This window comes from Periplaneta americana, chromosome 1, assembly GCF_040183065.1.
Source record: "Periplaneta americana isolate PAMFEO1 chromosome 1, P.americana_PAMFEO1_priV1, whole genome shotgun sequence".
Taxonomy (NCBI): Eukaryota; Metazoa; Arthropoda; class Insecta; order Blattodea; family Blattidae; genus Periplaneta; species Periplaneta americana.
The window spans coordinates 65,483,079-65,499,088 of NC_091117.1; the positions used below are offsets into that span (position 1 = coordinate 65,483,079).

At 35.3% G+C, this 16,010-nt stretch overlaps 1 protein-coding gene across 17 annotated transcripts in view; it reads right to left on the bottom strand.

The window, feature by feature from the left end:
- RhoGAP19D (Rho GTPase activating protein at 19D) overlaps positions 1-16,010 on the bottom strand; it is a 554,578-nt gene that overhangs the window by 141,487 nt on the left and 397,081 nt on the right. The gene's annotated exons all lie outside the window — the stretch shown is intronic.

Sequence of the window (16,010 nt, forward strand, 5' to 3'; positions counted from 1 at the left end):
GTAGCAACAAAAGTGAATTTTGTGGTTCAAGCGTGAACATCGAAACTCGAATTTAATCCCTGGAAATTATCTTACGTGGTAATTACCGAATACTGAAACATTTAAGCAATCACTATTGAGTAACAGGATGAACGTACGAGCCATACTGAAATATTTACACCATTTTCCATTCGCAACAACTGAAATAACACACATTTTAAGATGTCATGGAATATGACCTGATATTTAAATAGGCCTATTCATGAACAACTAAAAAGAAGTTATAGGCCTACTTATCTTAAGAGACGATATTCCTTAAAACTCAAAGTCTTGTGACTTCACGACAACTAAATTTGCGTGCCTGTGACAATGACAATGAAAGGATCACGAGAGAAATTGTATCTTGTGTACATTCATGCTATAGAGAACATACGATTTCAATTCATGGAGTGAAAGTACACATCCAACTACGTCATATATTGGCTCATCGCTCATGAAACTTTGTATTTATTTAATAGCAGGGGGGTGAAACTGAGATAGGAGTTTCAGGTAGCAAGACTGTTCAAGCCGTTGTTTTATTGTCAGGCCACCAGTAGCACTAAACATTTCAATGGAATTTTCTGATTGCATGCTGGTCAGAAAGCCTGTTCCCTACGGAAAGCCACACAAGACAAAAAAACATCATATTTGTTTTGAGGTGAGAACCTGATGTCGATGTTATGACTCGTTTCTGTTATGTTATTTTTTTGTAGGTTATTTTACGACGCTTTATCAACATCTTAGGTCATTTAGCGTCTGAATGAGATGAAGGTGATGTCGGTGAAATGAGTCCGGGGTCCAGCACCGAAAGTTACCCAGAATTTGCTCATATTTGGTTGAGGGAAAACTCCGGATAAAACCTCAACCAGGTAACTTGCCCCAACCGGGAATCGAACTCGAGCCACCAGGTTTCACGGCCAGACTCGCTAACCGTTACTCCACAGGTGTGGACTTCTCATGTTATTTAATTAAGAAAATAAGTGAAAATTTTATCAGACAACTAATGTTTTAAGTTATTTGTACTTCTTATATTTATTATTTTGTTGTAAGTTTAACAGCATATTACTGTTATCATAGGAAAATGCAATAATACGTAACGTAACATTATTTCTAGGAGCATTAATACATGCAGTCTGACGATTTTTTACGCATTGTTTCGACTTTTACTCATTTTGGGAACAAAAGATCCATCAGTCGACGGAAAGACTTGGTACGAATTATTGTAAAGACACGGCTTCCTTTATTCCGAGTAAAGCAACAATTCTTCTCCTCTTCGTACTTTCAGAACGATTCTCACGTCAGGACAGGTCAGGACTCTGTACTGGTTACTTTAAGGGAGAACAAAATATGCCATTTTTATTAATTTTAAGATATTTTATATTATTTTCTTAATAATCAGAGTGACATTAACCACAAATATTTTAGAGCATAGGGATGGCTTACTCTTTTAGCAACTACGTTAACTTATTGGGCGCCTTAAGTTACACAGACTTCTTAATCAACAAAAAACATGTGAGAAAAGGAATTTCTTATCGAAAACATTAGAGGAATATGATTCTAATCGTTTCTGTAGGAAGCACTTCCCTTTTTGAAGCACTTACACAACAACAGAAAGCGTAAACAAATTTCTTCACATTATGTCATACTATCCTTTATCTTTAAAATTTCCTAAGATTCGTAGAATTGTTATTTTGAAAGATTTAGTCAGAAAAAACTACACAAGGTCATAAAATTTACATCACACATAATAAAAAACATAATAGTTATAATACTTCTAATACGCGTTTACTTATGTCACATTATGTAACAATATGTAGGCAGTGAGTCGATAAAATTCTCGAACAGAATTCGACGAGTATCCAATCGGAGATAAAAGTGCTCTTAAATTTGTCGAGCAAACGAAAAAAAATATAGTTTAAATTAATTTATTTCCGTTATATTTCACAGGACTGAATGTTATTGCTACCCAATATATTAATATTGTTCGTATATATTATTTTTTCTATTCATTCATTTATTTTATTCCATAGATCTTACATGAGCAATGAAGCTTTAAGATATGGAACAAGTTAAAATTTTACAATACGTATTACAATTACAATTTTTACAAATTTTTACAGTTTTACAATTTAGTAATTTTCTAAAATTTTTACAATTTTGTGCAATTTTTTACAATATTTTGGCGAGATGTAGTGAGATGAGGTGAGGTCCGAGGATTCGCCAAAATATTACCCTGCATTTGCCTTTTGGTTGGGGAAAACCTCGGAAAAACCCAAACAGGTAATCAAATCAAAGGGGGGTAATCAAATCAAAGGGGATGATGCCGAGGACTCGCCATAATGACTACATTAATAAATTGCAAAAAGAACTAAATATCTTGGGACAAATTAACTGGAATTCATAAAACACATGCACGTCTCAAAACAGCAAATATTCCACAAACTAATGCATATAATTTGTATCCTTTATTATCAACATTCATTCCTAAAAACGGTTAAGACTCATTCTGTTCTTTAGTTCTGAAACATATGAACTGTATGGGAGGCCTACAAACTAATGTAATGCAATATATATATATATATATTTCTCGATATTATCACAGTCTAGTACATACAGTCACGAAGCTCAATACGTAGGTAATATGCATCTAATGACAGTTGAACTTTAGTTGCTAGTCACTAGGATCGCTACTATCGCACAGTATATTGTTCCTAGAACTCTCAGTTGCTAACCGCTAGGAGCATTGTATTGCGAGAAATGCAAAAAATCACCTCAAGCTTCGTGACTGTGATATTATGACGAAAGGTCTCTGACAAAAGAGCGACGAAATTGCGCTGAGACCAATGAAAAGTAGAAACAGCTGCCGGATAATAACAGAATCTCAGGGAATATCCTCATTGTCACAAGGTGGGACTCTTTCTTTCGCAAAAGGGAAACGGAAAAAACGTCACCAACAAGATAACACATCGTTTACCTTCCATTGTCAAACCACAAAGTTCCACAAAACGAGAAAGTGACAGCAAAAGGATTCTGCATCTGCGTACACGCAATGATAACTAGTTTCAGATGACACGCATAACAAATTTCACTCAAATAACTTCATGTGTAGAGACGAAACATTTCTTAGAATAAATAACCCACATTCAGGACGTTCCTTCATTCTGATTTTCTTTTTTTTCGATCTTCGTTACCAATTAAAGACATGTAGTCCTGTAAATCTCACTTAAGATCTAATCTAACCTACCCTAACCAAAATATATGTATTTATTCACCAATTCTCACGTCTCTTTCTGGATATTGCGATATTTCTTAGCATGGCTAGTTGCGTACAAGTTGTCCAGTGTAAGAAAGACTTACGATCAAATGACGTAACAGGAAATTTAGAAACATTAGTTGAAATCATTATCATGAGAAAAACTATTTTTGTATTACTGTATTAAATAATAATAATAATAATAATAATAATAATAATAATAATAATAATAATAATACGCGAAACCAGGTGGCCCGGGTTCGATTCCCAGTCGGGGCAAGTTACCTGGTTGAGGTTTTTTCCGGGGTTTTCCCTCAACCCAATATGAGCAAATGCTGGGTAACTTTCGGTGTTGGACCCCGGATTCATTTCACCGGCATTATCACCTTCATCTCATTCAGACGCTAAATAACCAGAGATGTTGATAAAGCGTCGTAAAATAACCTACTAAAATAATAATAATAATAATAATAATAATAATAATAATAATAATATAGAAGTGAAGCTTGGACAATACGTAAATGTGACGAACACCGAATCACTGCCAATGAAATGAAGTTTTTAAGAACTACTGGCTATACTAGATTAGACAAGAAGAAAAATGTGGATATTTTGAAACAACTAAATATTGACTGAATTTTAGAGAAAATTCAAAATTATAGACAGATATGAAAATTTCATATACTCAGGATCCCTAAAACAAGGATACCACGCCAAGCACTAAATCATCGCCCATTAGGAACAAGATCTTTGGGCCGTCAGCTGAAACGATGGAGTGAGACCGTAACAGGCCATCAGGTTTAATACATGATAATAATAATAATAATAATAATAATAATAATAATAATAATAATGTCATAATTATTTCTCTCCATTAAATTTCATCGAAATTTACACAGACGTAATAATAAAACCAATGTCCTTAAAATAGGGCTACTTGGGACATACATTTACGAACTTCTATTTGGAAAAATACCAAATAACGTAATTGATTGAGAACAAACAGAAATCGAAAGCTAAAACTAAAACATGAATAATCATGATTCGGTTTTCGAAGACAACGCTTGAACCAGTAAAAAAATTAAATTAACTCTTACGTTGCAGATAATTCAGACTTCTAAAACTTACATAATCCAATTTTCTGGTCATTTTAATAATCATACAGTTACGAACTTTGCACAATGAAAACATTCCAAATGTTGGTAACTATTTTACAGCATGACACGCATATGAAACCTGATAGTTCCGAATTTGAAAACAGTAAACTAGGCATTAGACCAATAGCGGTCTCTTACACTGCATAAAATACGGGGTACAGTCTTCTTAAATTAAAATGTACAAACAGTGAAAAACATGTATGGCTTTCAAATATAGGACATCGAAGAACAACGTTAGGCACGCATAGATAATATAACTATTACGTCACAATCTAAGTTACAATATAAACATTTCAAAGACAGTAAACATTAAATAGCAAACTGAAGGAAAGAATACAAAAGAATATTAGTACAGACAAGGATAAGATATTAATTTATAGAGATACCAAGAAGCTAAACAGTTTCTCAACATATAGCCTACTTTCGCATGTAACGTACAATCGTGGTTGTCTCTCTACTTGGACTCAAAGTAAATTTCAAGCTTAAAATAGGTATACCTATACTTTAAAATATTTAACATACTCTACTATATATTTTTAAAACAAGGATATCCAGGTGAAATCTGAAACTATATCACACAGTTCATACGCCAGTTATAGGCCATTCGTTATCTCGTGAAACCTACCTGCGTGTGAGGGGAAGAAGTGAACTGAGAAGCTTCCCTCCCTCCCTCCCTACGCTTCCACTTGTAGCTAGCTAGCTTACATACTCCCAGCATAAGCTACGGTGCACGCATGTATTTGGATTCACGGCATAACGAATGCTCGGAGACATCGACTTTGTTGGAAACAGATGAGATTCTAAGGTGAGAAGAACGCAAAATAACATTCCAGATTTTTGGAGTTGTCAAAGATTGTAACAGCTGTAGGATAAGAACAAATAAGGAACTTAATGCCTACTATAAGCTAGATAGAACTATTGTTTATGAGTTTCGAATTTAAGATTTAGGTCGCTGGAGGTAAAATGTCACGAAGGCTTTTAATGAAGACCCAGGACATAGACAGCAGAGCCAGTAGAGTTACACTGATGGTGTGGAAAAGTATTAGAAAGGGATGATAGAGGATGAAAGAGAATAAAAATTGCTAGTAAAGAAGAATGGATTGGTATTTTTCAGGAGGCCGGAGTTCTTTATGAGCTATGGAGCCAAGGAGGAGAAGAAAAATAATAAATAAAAATGGACTTCCATTTTACACATCTGTTTGCTTGTATGGTGTCATACCCGAATAATTATGCACTCCAGTAAGAGCGGGTAACATCTATGTTTCCCTTCATTCCATCCGTGGAAGTCCTATACTGCAACTAATCGAACTATTGCAGATACGACGTCTTGATGAAGAAAGGGAGAGATAACCCAAACCATGGAGGTGTATATTCAGTCAGAAGGTTCCACAGGAATAGCTGAAGCAGGTTTCTAACGGTAACCAGATTTAACTAACCAACATATCTTGCTAATATCCATCTCTGGCGGGACTCGCGAAAATTTCCAAGCGTTATCTGATTGGTTCACAGAGTATGAGCATTGCACAGCAAAGATAAGACTGGTCAACTTCATCTGATATCACCTTTGCTTGTAACCACTCTGAACCATTTTTAGTAAAGTAGTATGAAATGAGAGAAAATATGTAAAACGACAGTGATTATAGAATAGGCCTAACTGTAAATAGAAGGGAACGGGAAAAGCTCGGGAATACCCCCATTACACCGATCTTGTTCGTACAAATTCCATTCAAGCCTTGGTTGGGACAAACTACCTGTGCCGAGGTTTTGCCTCAACCAATCCAAGCGGAATTGCTGGATAACATTCGGTGTTGGGCCTCGGACTGATTTCGCTATCATTTATTCATATGTCATTGTAATTACCATAGCTCGGGTTAAGTAGCTACACGGTGCAGCGTGCTGTATTCGTACAAGAGCGCGACCGTTCGGCAACAAATATTCAAAAGTATTCCCCGGACGTCGGGTGGCGACGCAAGGAGTGGCTGGCATAGGGACGAAAAAGGTTGCGTGCTCGAAAATGCAGCGAAATTTAATGTAGTAGCCAGTGTGAGTTGGCAATGCACCCAGTTCGAGGGTTAAAGTAATTTAGATCGCAGTGCTGGGTCGTAGTGCCCCCTTCTGAAATTAAATTAAATTCAATTCAATTCAAAGCTAGTAACGTGACTGTGGAAAGTCGGCAACCTTGTGCTGCAGCTAGAGTAGTTCGGGCATAGACTTCACTTAGTAAAAACCAGGCAACTCTGCTGACAGCAGAAACACGATATTTCAGGTATCTCGCAAAGAATGTACTGTTCTATAAACAAACGCATTCACCTATCGGATATACAATAGTTCTATAACAAGTATTCGAACAGTGGTTTTTCGCAATCCTGCACGTTGAGTGGGCGCGTATATTCGCCCTAGAATGTTTACGAATTAGAGATGAGAAACAATCGAAAAAGCAAGACAAACAGCACCCGCAAAGCCGAAAACCCGCACGACAATGTTGAATACGTCGCGTCGTTGACGTAAAGACTGCTTATGAGTGTTTCGAGACGTCGAGATTGATCACTCCCGAAGTCCCGAACGTCAAGCAGCCTTGAATCGCTACAGTTTTTTTATACTCGACTGAACTTTTATCTACTTTGGCAACTGTTATACTGTATATGTATAAACATCATCTCTACCTTTCAGTGTATAATAATCCGTTCCACAGTCTTTATTTAATTACTAGGCCCTTATTAAAAGGCTAGCAATTTTCTTTTTTATATGTTTGAGATCAAGTGTGCAATCTCAAGTAAAAAGATATTAACGTTATGTTTTATGTTTCTTAGAAATGCAAATTTATTTGAGAATTGTTTTTTTTTTCTTTCCATATAACAGAACCAGAACATTTGGATCTCCGACCTATATGTTACTGATGTACAGTGCGGTACATACATTATATGACGGCTTCAAACCACTGCAAGTCACAAAATTCATACTAACTTGAAGGACAACATAACTGGAATCTAATTAATAATTATCGTCCCACTCAAAGGGTTAACGTCGGCAATTCGAAGCTACGTCCACACATCGCTCCATTCCTTTCCATAACCACATTTCAAGTGCTTCTAGTCGCTTCTCTTCACTTCGCATTTTCTTCCCTGAAAATGGTGGCTTTCTGCTGTTTCTATTTCAGAACACATTTCCCACCTCTCCGCTAGGGCCTGGTAGGGTCTCGAACTCAGGTAGAATTACATCCTCTGCCATTTGATAAAGGGAAGGTGTATGCATTGATACTGTACTTATTTTATGCTCTGCAGTGTTACCACATGTGTTTACACCTCTCAGAAAACTCAAAATTCGTAATGGATTACTGGTTGTATGAGAAATATAATTTGACAAAATTTCCCGTAATAGTTAGATCTACAATTCATGTAAATTAATGTAACACGTTTCCTTCCACGCTGTTCACGAATCTGAAAGGCCGTTTCTGTCCTTTGTGAGTCAAGACGAAGCTGCTCAGCCAGGTGTATTAAATCTTAACAACTCCACACTCAACTGTTCATTAGCGTCATACTTTCTTTAGCTTGCGTTACAAAATTGCGGGAAAATGGTAATTACGCACGAGCCAAGGCCGTTTTTATTTATGAATACAAAAGTATTACGTCGCCCACGGTAGAGTAACTCCGGTGGAGAAATTAAGAGGAAATGAAAATTACGATACAAACATGCGGGTTTCTGTAACACACCACAAAACAGATGACATGATAGCACGCGAAAATAAATTTAAAAAAAGTTTGTTATAGCCTATCTGTCGTAACGGTCGCCACGCGACTAGCACCAGGTGTGAGCTCGTGGTTGAACCGGTTCATGCTGTTACATATCAGAAGAATATCCCGTGACCTCTCCCAAAATCAGCCACTCGTAACTTGACCATTTCAAATGCTTTGCATAGCAACTCCGTAGACTTTCTAAACCAAGGTCCCCGCAATAAGACTACGTTCCGAAACGTAATTTTGCTGATTCTTTTTATTTTCTTCATTGAATTTCTTTTGGTCCGCGCTATGGCTTAATGGACAGTGCGTGCGTTTCTCAACCAACCGGTCCGTGGTTCGATTCCCGGAGTGGACGGAAATTTATCTGAGTTTGACGGGACTGGGTGTTTGTCCCTTTTCTTGTACTTGTCTTGTGACATCTTTACGGGATGACCACACGATCAGGAAGGGCCGATTGGTCTAAAGATACCCTCCTCTACACTACAATGGATTGGAAGTCGATATAAAGGAGAATGTTAAATAAAAAAAGGACGAATTTCTTGTGAATAAATGTAATCATTGAGAATGTGAAATCTCCGGAGAGAGACTAAGGATGATCAGTAAGTGTGTGATTATTTTTGTTACTCGATTAAGAGCGTGGGGGAACTTGTCTCTCAATATGAAACGGCATTTTCACGACACAATTTTGTACTGTTTTGAACTGTATATTCTTTATTATATAATTGTCATATTACAGTAATAAAAATGAAATGGAAGTATGCCTTTGTCATATTAGGCACTCGTATTCGAATATTCGTATGTGGTTTTGATTTATATCACAAACAGGCTATAGTGATACCATTCTTTCCTATATTGTGCTCTCTGTCGTCAGGGTTACCATTCGTCGTTGCTTGCTCGAAATCAGACAGGTCTTGCTCTGATAATGAGTTAAGACTAGAATTAGGAATTTTAGGTGTTGCACCTTAATTTTTTTACTATTAAAATTATCAAACTGGCTTATTTTGCAAAGAAAACATGAAATAAACACTCCCAACTATGTTTTGGTTGTACCTTTTTGCACCTTTTGTCAATGTCATCTTTCTACTTGGAGAATTTAGTGAAGAGCTGTTTACAGAACATGGGAGGAGTGATAGTAGGAGGAATAAGAATAGCGTGTATAAGATTTACTGATGATATGGCGTTGCTAGCAGAAGAGGAGATGATACTAAGGGATATGCTACTGGAGCTAAATAACAGCTGTGAGCAGTATGGAATGAAGATAAATGCCAACAAGACGAAGACCATGGTCATAGGAAGAAAAGTAAAGAAGGTAAACTTGCGAATTCTAAATGAGGCAGTAGAGCAAGTAGACACCTTCAAATACATGGGTTGTACTATAAGTAGTAACATGAGCTGCTGCCAAGAAGTCAAAAGAAGAATAGCAATGGCACAGGAAGGTTTTAATAGAAAAAGAAGCATCTTCTGCGGACCTCTGGAGAAAAAAACTAAGGAAGAGATGGAGTGTAGGCTATGGGATAGAAACATGGACATTACGACGAAGTGAAGAGAAACGAATAGAAGCATTTGAAATGTGGATATGGAGAAGGATGAAGCGTGTGAAATGGACAGAGTAAGAAACGAAGCTGTGTTGGAAAGAGTGGATGAAGAAAGACTGATGCTGAAACTGATCAGAAAGAGGAAAAGGAATTGGCTGAGTCACTGGTTGAGAAGAAACTGCCTTCTGAAGGATGCACTGGAAGGAATGGTGAACGGGAGAAGAGTTCGGGGCAGAAGAAGATATCAGATGATAGACGACATTAAGACATATGGATCATATACGGAGACAAAGAGGGAGTCAGAAAATAGGAAAGACTGGAGAATGCTGGGTTTGCAGTGAAAGACTTGCCCTTGGGCAGAACATTATGAATGAATGGTCAATGTCAGCACCTTTTTCCCTTTCTTTGGTTCCTTTGCAGCATTTTATTCCTACAAAAATTAAACAAGGAAAACCTAATGTGTAGTGCAAGACAAGTGCTTCTACTTACTGTTACATACGCCATTCAAGCACCTTAATCTACTGTTCTACTGTTGAGTTTTTTTAATAAATGGACAAATTTACTGCTTTCTAAATGTTTTTATTAGAATTTACTGTATTTAGTGTGGAACCACATTACTTTCGCTTCAGTGCAGTCTTCTTTTGCAAAGGCTTTCAAATTGATTTGCGCCTCAATGAAACTCCCATTTGGCAAAATGTCCACAAATTAGTTTGCGCTTCATTGCACCACTGCGATTTGGCAAAAACTATTGAATAGGAAGAAAGCGAATTTGAGCTTCCTCCTTCATTGGCGTAAGATTAATTCTTTTCCTCTCCTTGTCAGTATCATCTGCTGTATTGGCTGAATCCCAACCGTAGATCAGTCGGCTGACATTTTCACCAAAGAGGATGAAACTTAAGCTTATTCAAGGAATTTTGTGTCCTTAGGTCTATATGTAATGTAACTGGTTTTGGTAATGTTTGTAATTAATATTTACATTTCAAATCTGAGCCTTTTTCGTACCTTTCCCAACTAAATTAAGGCACCTTTTTTGCACCTTTCTGACCAAAATTTCGCACCTAAAATTTGTAGCCTTAGTTATGACAGCTTTCTCTTATGCAGACTCTACATCTACATAGTCAATAATACTGTCGGTATTAACAAATACTAACAGTAATATTAATCATGTGTGGGATGGAATGATGGAATTACGGCCAGTACTGAGGGAGATACGGATTTCCTGATTTCGAGCATCAGTATTGCAGAGTGGTGGGGATACTGGTATTTATACTGACCATGTAGAGGCGTTCATCAGTATTTTATGGAACAGCCATGGACGATGACAAATATGTGCTACAACTTCCCACATAGAGTACGTAACCTGGTGATATTGCAACATCACTGAATCACACGAGATGTTAACTATGATATGGGACTCGTGTGACGCGTCATATGTGAATAAAAACAAACAGAATACAGCACTTGACACACTTTTGGGTGTCTTTAAGAAAATTAAGCCAAATTCAAATAGTAAAGGTTTGACGGAAAACACAAATAACTTGCGCTCTAATTATATCGTAAGGAATTAAAAAAAGATAATAGCCTCGCAGAGCTAAGGAATTGATACAGGTGATGAATATGAACCATCATCAAGGTGTTTCATGAACTTAAATTTCTAAAGAAATTAAGTTTCTGTTTCTCTCAACAACACAACTTTCAGCTCCTAATCTTTCTGTGCATATTCCTAGTCAGTAAACTGAACTTCATCCTACATATCATTCAACTGAGACATCTGTTCATAACAACAACCTATTGTGCAAATCTAGCTTTGCAGGGATCTATACCTGAAAGCTAGATTTGCATAATACACGGCACTGTTCGATGACAGAAAACCACAATTATTCAAGTCACACAGAGTTAGTGTGCACTCAATGTTGGTTGCTTGACGGTTGTCAGCCCACTTTGAGGTCTGTGGATATAAAAGGAGAAATTGAGGCGGGTTCTCGTAGAGTTCCTGGGTAGCTCAGTTGGTAGAGCCTTGGTGTGTTTAGCCAAAGGTACCGAGTTCGATGCCCAGACCATTTTCTCTTGAAATAATTCAACAATCTATTGATATTTTCTCTCTATACACGGGGGAATGAACCTGATTCTGAAATTTCTGTTTTTATAGCTATAATAAACAAGTACCAGTATTGCATTATTAATACAATTATTTACCATTCCGCATTTTTCCATCTTTGATGCTTTTAGTTGAGCAAAAAAATGTTGTGGCTCTTTTGTTGGCAGCTAATGAGGATAGCAAATGCGTTGTACACTAAAATGGAACCACGTAGCAATAGACTAAAATTCAATGGGTGACAAGATGAGCGATAACATATTTGTTCAGAGACAACACGCGACAAAGTACGTTACATGACATACTAATTATTAATATCCATAAAATTACCATAAGTAATATATTTCTAAATGCAATCATCTAGTAGAATTTACACATTAATTTTACAGCGTTTCCACACAGTATATTTATAATTACTTCAGCTAGTCTGTATTCTAACACAAACATACAAGTATTTCCTAAATAAACTATAAGCTATATTACGGTACTATCTAAATGAATGAACAGAAACTGTAGATATTACGGTAAATATAAACAAAAAATTATATAATTTTAATTATAGTTATCGGTTTATTGTTGTTTCACATCTCATGGAATGTTATACGTCATTCTGATCCAAGATTTAATACTCTCTCCTAAAAAAAGTTAAATAATATTTAGTGCTAAAAGTAAAAGGCAAGGGACAGCACACAACACACATACAATACAAAACAAAAGAGAAGATAGAAGTACATCATGCTGCAACAAGTCAGTAAATAGTAACTGCCTGCAAGAAATAATGTGGTGGTGTCTGCCAGATAGGTCTGCAAGAAAGAGAGGTAAAGAGAAGTGTATCAAGAGATTAACAGCACCCCAGTGTGTTCCTGCAGATTCTCCTCAATATCTGTTAAGCCAATCATTATTTGGAGAACTGATGTAATTTCAAGCTCATAACTGAAATCCTTTTAAACTCATCTGTAAGTGTGTAAGTATTAGTATAGGAACCTCTTGTAGCCCAATTTATAATTCGTTAGAGTGTTTAATAGAAAGGATTTTTACAAAAATATATTATAACTAAAAGAGTTTTAAAACTTGTTCATCAAATCAAAATATAATCACTTCTCACTTCAATTTTATATACACATTCTTATTGAACGATTACACGACATCTAGGGGGATCTGTAAGGCTATCAATTTCACTGCATCTAGGATACTAAGAAATTTTCATTTCGATCTTACTTTTGCACAGTAAATTTCGTTTAGCCATCTGTCACTGATTTAGAAGCTATTACTCGTTATTTATACGCCTCAAATTCAGTGTTACATAGGAAACACAGTTTTATTTCCATTCTGGAAAAAGTCTTCAGTCTGAATTCAACCTCCAATATTTGATTGGTGATTTGGTTCTGAAACTTGTAAGAAAAATAATTCTCAGTTTTATCTTTTACGTCCATGTTAGAATCTAAGAAAGTGCACAAGCCGCAATATTGCTTTCAAAGTGAACAAATATGTACTGTATCTTATAATGGCTACAGGGTCTAGTATTACTTAAATATGTCCTGTTATTCTCAGTAATTCATTCTGGATTTACTGAAGTAAGTGAAATTGGTTCTCGGTCTTGGATTCTGATTTAGTTTCAGATCATTATCAAAGAGATATACCTAGAACATATTATAACCTTCAGTCATATTGGTACAGTGAATTTTCTCGACAATACTGAATTGGTTTCTTTTTTTCTGCAGGAGATGCACTGAAAGAGGCACTGGTACATCAAAAGCAAAATAAAAGATATGCATGCCATGTAGCACATATGTTCATACTTTCATTAGATAGTGTAACATTACACTTTGTTTGCTTTACACATATGGCATACACAGTCGTTTCTATTGCAACTCTGCATTTTTTTTAGAAAAAAAAAAACCTGGAATCAATATGAAGAATTTTAAAACACATGTACAGTATGTGACTTATTTAAAAGGCAGAAAAGGAGAAAATTTAATAAGTAGAGCTTAAATTTTTTTTTTTCAAAATGAAGAAAAGAGTTCCCTATACTGAAGAATATGCAGATAAACAAACTTGTAGGGACATATTCATAGACATTCGTAGCACTGGCTTCCGATGGATGATCAGCAAACTAACGTTTTTCGTATTCATACACCAGTGTTAACGATATGATATGATATGATATGATATGATATGATATGATATGATATGATATGATATGATATGATATGATATATGATATGATATGATGATATGATTTACAGTATGATATGATATGATATGATATGATATGATATGATATGATATGATATGATATGATATGATATGATATGATATGATATGATATGATATGATATGCTATATGATATGATATATGATATGATATGATATGATATGATATGATATGAATCCTGTACAATTAATCACTTGATAGCCGAGGCTAGTTTAGCATGCTCGTAGCATGCTAGCGAAATGTCTATGCATAGCACCCGTAGTAGTTACTTACTCGTATACGTATTAAGACTTATTTTATTCATAGTGTTATTACAGAGTGATCCATGACTAATGTGTACAATTGGAGGTGGTAATCAGTCTGGTATTCGAAGTAAGAATGGTTGCTAAAAAACGTAAGTCCGATTTTTAATGGCTGCAGAGTTATTGTTATTTGTAAATCGATAAAACCAGAATTTCAATTATTCAAATTTACAAAATCAAAACATTGTACACAGTACAAACGAAAATCATAACACTGTTAAGACAAACGTATTACAATACCGTATAATTAGTCTCAAATTATCAGATTAAGTGTTTCTGTGTGTTTCAAAAGTTGCAAGGAACAGCTGGTGGTAGATCATTGCCCATGAGTGAATGAGCTGTACCAGTACACTACCAGTTCAGAAAAAAGTAATAGATATACTTTGCCTACTGCAAGATAGCTGCTCTTATAACATATTGATTCTGATATTTGAGTTTACAGATGAGTTGGTCAAGGGTGAATCATTACTTTAACCGATATCCCATAAGATGAAATTATCAAGCTAGCAACTATAGAATATACGAAAATTGAAGATTACTGAAATATACTATCTTGAAGAATCAATACACGAATCTAATCTCTACATTACAAGCATTAAATTACACAGAAACTCATGTTGTATTTAACTGCATTCATTATAATTTTACCAAAATAATAATAATAATAATAATAATAATAATAATAATAATAATAATAATAATAATAATAATAATAATACTTACTTAATGGTGTGGACATCTCTTCTGATATTCTATAACAGTGGCAATATTACTTCCATCACAAAATCGATACATAATAATTATATCCGCGTACACAGCATTAGAATATGTGTACGGCAACATGAGCGGAATTTCAATACTCCCAAGTACTGTATTAAGGATTGACTTTGCCACTTGACTAGAGAGTTAAACCGTGGATCACAGTAGTGCAGTTCTCAAAAATTAACTCCAATAACCCTGCTGCCATTGAAAATCGGACGTAAACCATTTTTACTACAGTAACCTCAAAGGGTATGGTACCTCCTGAAGTTATACATTTTAGTCAAGAATCACTCTGTATAACAGAAAACTGATCACATCGTTCACTTTCAAATAATGCAATATTTCAGTATCAGCCTTTTCAACAAAAGATCCTTCTCTCCCCCTGCAAATTCCATGGCTGGTAAATAAAAAAAAAAGTCAATTAAACTCTTAACATCTCTGAACATACGAATTTTCAGTTGAATAGGCTATCCTTTCCTGTTCCATATTACTGACAATCTACTTTTGATCTTTTGTGATAATAATGACTTTGCCTACATCGCAACAAATTATGACATTTCTGTTAGTGTCAAATTTACACTTGTCATCATTAACGCACTATCACATTAAAATAATTGTAAATTTTAAAGTTTATGTGGTATAACACTTATTGATAAGAATAATAAAAAAAATGAGAATGTGCATGAAAAAGTCAAAGAATAATTCGAAATATGCTTTAGTATAATCAGTCCACTAACAAACATTCCAAGTGAAAGATTTCTTCTTCTAACCCCCAAAAGTTTAAGATTGTATAAAGACATTTAGTGAAATATTTTAGTTCTGTTTTTAATATAATAAGCGAATACAAAATGTTTGTTTTAGAAAAATCCAATCATGACTATTTGGGATACTCAACAACCGAGAGAAAATAAAATAAAATAAAATAAATCCATATTT